This window comes from Pteropus medius, unplaced genomic scaffold (genome assembly GCF_902729225.1).
Source record: "Pteropus medius unplaced genomic scaffold, Ma_sr-lr_union100, whole genome shotgun sequence".
Classification (NCBI taxonomy): domain Eukaryota; kingdom Metazoa; phylum Chordata; class Mammalia; order Chiroptera; family Pteropodidae; genus Pteropus; species Pteropus medius.
In genome coordinates, this window is record NW_024356249.1 from 5,954,951 (window position 1) to 5,960,644 (window position 5,694).

Genomic DNA, 5,694 nt, shown 5'->3' on the forward strand with positions numbered 1-5,694 from the left:
GACAACGCTCCGGGAGAGGACCCCACTCTCCAGTAACAGAATGTCTAAACCTGCCGTCGTGGTGATGAGCATGAGTTCCTGGGAAAATATAGACATAGAAAAAGACTGATGCCATGGACATTAAATTATTGATAGGACATCAGAGATGCTTGGTTACTGGACACTGGTGTACACTGCCATCAGCATAGCAACTCTGGCCACTGGATTTCTGAATCTAACTGGCTTTTGTCAGCGTGAGCACATCTCTTGTAGACAAGTTAAGCTTAATTTCCTAAAGAAAATTACAGAACAGTTTAGAAAGCGGTTTTTAGTGTCTGTGACATGCAGCGTTGTATTCCAAAACATGCGGAAGGCCCCACACACCGTGGGGGACCCGTGGCCTTTGTTTCTGTGTCTCACACTTGCAACTTTTTATTGTTATTGAATAGCCTCAACAAGATGGCAGACTCTGCTTGCACAGGCGCAGTGTCTTATCTTTCTTTGTTTCCCCCAGAGGGCCTGGGACAGTGCCATGCAAATAGGAAGTGCAGTCTTCTGGGGAATGTGGAAATCTTCTGCTTTCTAGATTTTCCAGGAAGGGTCACTTAGCTTGTATAGGAGAGAACATACCTACAAGCTGCGGGGAAGAGAAGAGGAGGCAGTCATGATGACTGGGCAGCACAAGCGTGGTCCCCCTGTGGCAGCCTGACCCCGCCTGGCCATTTCCTGCTTGAAGGAGTTCGTTCCTGACTGTGCTCCCCCCACCTCATGGACTCTGCTGCTAACATCACTTTCCTCATAGCTTGCCAACCAATTAATGTTCTTCCTTATCTCTGTAGCTGTGTAGGAATGACAAGACTGTATAAAACTTCCTGTTATGTTACAGTCGGGGCTCAACAAACTTTGGATAAGAATTCACTGAGCCAGCATCAATAAATGCTACTCCCTGCTGATAGCCTTGGTATCTGTCCATTGTGATAGCCTGCTGAAATGTGAAAGGGTTAAAGGATAATTAAAACCTGAAACTGGACGAAGGAAGTCTATACCTTAGGCCTAGTTTCTGGAACCCCTAACCACATTCTGTTAATCATGAAACTTGTAACAATGAGCTCATACGCTAATCTTACTGATTTCTCCATAAATTTCATCCTTCCTTTTCAAATTCTCGGCATCATAATCCATTATCAATGGCAGGAAACTTAGATATTATCTGGTGTAACTCACTGATCTACAGATGATTAAATTGTGGCCTGCAGAGAGGTGACCAGCTAAATTTACACATCTTAAAACTGGAGTGGTTATGTCTTATAATAACAGCATCTATAATAATAAGAGTGAGTAATATTTCTGCGTCCTCTAGTCTTTCTGGTCACTGGGGACAACTTGTCCTTGATTAAGTGAAAATGTCCTCAAATTCAGATTCCATCTTTGGCAAGCAACTTGGCTTGTCTTCCAGAATCTCTTGGATTGTTGCTGCTCTCACTTGTGCTGGGTACTTCTAGCTCCAGGCCCAGGCTCTGCTGATTTTCTTAGGCCTAATCTACTTTCACCCTCTGTGTGGGGTGTTTCAGCATAACTGTGAGAACACCAAGGACCCAACAAAGTACCACTTAGCAAGTCTTGGGGCCATCCAGGAGAGTACTGACTGGTTCTAAGTCAGCTCCTAGCCACACACACGATCACACTCTTCCCATTAAAGAACTGATAACTGCATCCACTTGGAGGTAGGCACTGGTAGGGGAAGTGAAGCAGTTCTTATGGTAATGTACTGTGCTTGTCCATGAACATGACTGTGAACATGGTGTCTTTGTTCTGCCTCATAAGATGAATGCTCTAAAATTAATGATTAAGAGAGCCATGGAGATGTCTTAAGAAATTTAAGCACAGCCTGTGCCCATAAGGAAGCTCGGATTTTATCACCTTAAGTAGAACATGAGAGTGTCTCAAAATAAAATCACCAAAGAGAGTCTGTACAATTAAAAAATGAAAGACATATAATGAAGAGTACATTTGACAATATACACATATCAGGCATTATCTTCATTATTTTACGAAGTATTATTAAAGTACAGTAACGTTTCATTTATAAAAAGGGTAATGTAGACTATGTTTAATAGTAAAAATATAAATGAATTTACACTGAGCTTCGATAAAGAAAGTAAAACTACAAAACAAAAAACAAAAAAACGCAGGTTTTATCGACCTCAAGTCCTTCTGCTGTTGAAGGATGGTCAGGACTAACTCTTACAATCCATCCTTGTTTGCCTGGTACTGTGGGGCTTCCTGTATCACAGGACTTTGAGTTTTAAAATCAGGAAAGCTGCAGGTAAGCTGGGATGAGTTGGTCATTTTATTTATGACCTCGAGTGCCCCCAAAATAATATCACATGGAGTAAACATAGGAATGAGAACTAGATAGTTCAACACAAATAAATTGGAATTTGATAAAGGACATGTGCTCTTGTAAGGAAGCACATTTAATAGAAAAATAACACTACATACTAATAATGGAAAAAGTACACCTGAACACTAAATCTATGATTCCCAGAGAGTATTCAGGTGGATATTAAAGAAGAAAGAAATAGATATTATATTACTCAGGGAGCATGCTTCCAAAAGCCCAGCCAAATGTGTCATACGTTTGAGAGTTTACCGAGGCAAACAGAGAGCTTAAACAAATTCTAAGATTATCAAGCAAATTCTAACGGTTCTAGGAATGAGTGCTTTTTTGTTTTGATTTGAAGAAAGAGGAGGGTAAATTTTGCTTATTTTGTGTGAGGATCAGGATGGTTGTTTTTCAAGAGCAGCCAGAGACTAGGCTAAGAGAGTATGGCAGTGTCCCCTGTCACCACCCTTGCCTTCTTCCCGGCGTCTCCTGTTATGTTGAGCTGGTTTGAGTCTCTTTGAAGGAAGAGGTTAGAAGTAAAAACTTGAAGTTTTGGTGAGAGATTTTATAAGACTTGGGGCTCGAACGGTGATGCCGCAGCATCCAGCATCAAAGTACAAGATACAGGGGGCAGGGAATTTGCTTCCCACTCTATGTGGAGCCCAGCTTCACTCTGGCACCTTGAGGACTGGTGGCTTTGGTGGCATTAGGAGATGTCAAGCTCCCCAAGGATACTGATGCTGTCAGCAAAGGCAGGAGTGAGATGCCCTCAGGGGACTCTATGAAAAGTGGCATTAAGAATAAATTTTTATATATATATATATATAATATATATGTAATATATATTATATATATATATATAATTTTCTAGCTTGCTTCCTTTGATCATGAAAAATGAGTTTCATTTCATTCGTGTTCTTATAACTGCGATTTGTTTATATTATTTTTGCCTTGGTATTCCATTGTATAAACATGCTGTAATGTATTTATCTAATCTATTATTGATGCACAATTGAGTTGTTTCCTGGTTTTTGCTGTTACAGCCAATGCTGTGTACGCATAGGCACCAGGATACATATAGATGTTTAAGAGTTTCTCTAGGACAGACATCGCTGAAGTGCAAATGTATATATCTTCGACTTCACTAGATAATAACAAATTGGTCTCCACAGTGATTGCACCAATATGCTTTCCTCAGCTATATGTGAAAAGTTATGCTGCTCACAAACGTTTACTATTATCAGACTCTTTCATTTTTGCCAGTCTGGAATGTTTTTTGCTGGCATCTGTTTGTGATTTTAATTTGCATTTCACTGATTACTAAAGAGGTTGAGTATATTTTCATGTCTGTTGGCCACTGGGATCTCCAGTTTTATTGAATATCTTTTTCAGTCTTTCCCCCATTTTTTCTATTTGGTTGTTGCTGTCCTACTGATTTGTAGGAATCTTTTATATATTCTGGATAATAATTCTTCGTTGGAGATATATATATATTATACATATATTTCTGCTTCGTGTATTTTAATGGATGGATAGATAGATAGATAGATAGATAGATAGATAGATAGATAGATAGATAGATCTCCATTGCAAATGTCTCGTAACGCTCCGAGGGCCTGGATTTGTATGCTTTTTATGATATTTTTATAAGAAAAAAATGTTCTTAATTTTACTGTGATCAAATGTACCCATCTTTTCCTTTAGTGCTGTTTGTTTCTTCTCTAAGAAACCCTTTTCCAACCTGAGATCAGAAAGATTTCTCTTTTCTTAGCTTCTAAAAACTATACCACACCATTCTTAATTACTGTATAATACGTTACTGTCAATCCTCCAAGTTTATTCTTCTTTTTCAAAGGTTTTTGGTCACCCTAGTTTCTTCCATATGAATATTAGAAGCGGTGTGTCAGTTTCTACCAGTTTGTCAAAAAACCTGATGGCATTTAGGCAGGTGTCACATTGAACCTGGACGCCGACCTGAGAACTGGCATTGTAACAGTATTGAGTCTTCTAACTAATGAACATAGTGAAACTCTCCATTTATTTAGAATTTCTTTAATTTCTCTCAGCACTATTTTTAATGTTCAGTGCACAGATCTTGAGCATCTTTTGTCAGTTTGATCCCTCCATCTTTCCCATTTTTGCTAGTTTTACTGAGAATTTTTAATTAGGAATGGACATTGGATTCTGTCAAATGCTTTTTTTATGTTTACTGATAACGATTGTATATTTATTTCTTTTTTAGTTTGTTTCTGATTTTCAAATGGTCAAGCAACTTTCCATTCCTGGGATAAACTTGGTCATGGGGCTTTACCTCTTTTAAACATTACTAGATTGTATTTGCTACAATTTTGTTTAGAATTTTTGAAACCACGTTCTTGAGGGATATTGTGTGTAGCTTTTCTGTAATATCTTCACCTGGTTTTAGTATCAAGATAATGCTGGCATCATAAAATGAGTTGGGAAGTGATCCCTCTTCTTGCTGTTTTAGCATTATTATGAAAGTAGTTTGGGCCTCATGAACCCCTAAATACATCTCACATATCCCAGGCACAATTTAACTCTGTATAGTCTAATAACATTGACTCACTTTTGCAAACTAATAATGCTACATAAATAAGCCAGTTTCTCCCCGTTTCGGTGCAGGCCCAAGAGGATTCTACTTTGGAAGAAAGCATTGGCATGTGAATTCATCAAAATCTAATACTAGTTCAGTATTCTTGTCAGTATCGTATTATAAATTCAATGATTCACTTGTAAAGAAACTGTCTTGAAAAATTTTAGAACTGGGTCGTATCAAAGTTGATATATATACAAGGACATTTAAATTCAAAGTTGTCCAAAAAGCCATTTCTTGAGTCATAGATCTAAAAGCAAAGTGGGTTTTCAATTTCCAAGTAATTTTCACTGTTTCTTCAGTTCCATATAAGCTTTATTATAAATAAGCAGCAGACATGTTGAAATAAATACATTTAAGTTAAATGACAATCGAAGAACACACCAACTTGAAGAATGTTGAAATAAATACATTTAAGTTAAATGACAATCGAAGAAGAACACGCCAACTTAAATTTTTTAAACTAAACTTTAACTTACATGTTTTCACAACGCTAAAAATGTTTAGATCATGTTTATAAGAATGCATTTGCTTATGCATAACCAAATTTATATTTTTATAAGTTTGCAAAAACATATACATATGCATTATGTGTTAAACGTCTGACAGATTAAGATCAAAATGTTGCAAGAATTTATAAACGATAAAAACTTATTACCACTGAAAGTATTATATTGACCAGTCTAAATATTTGCTTTTGTGGTACTATTTTACA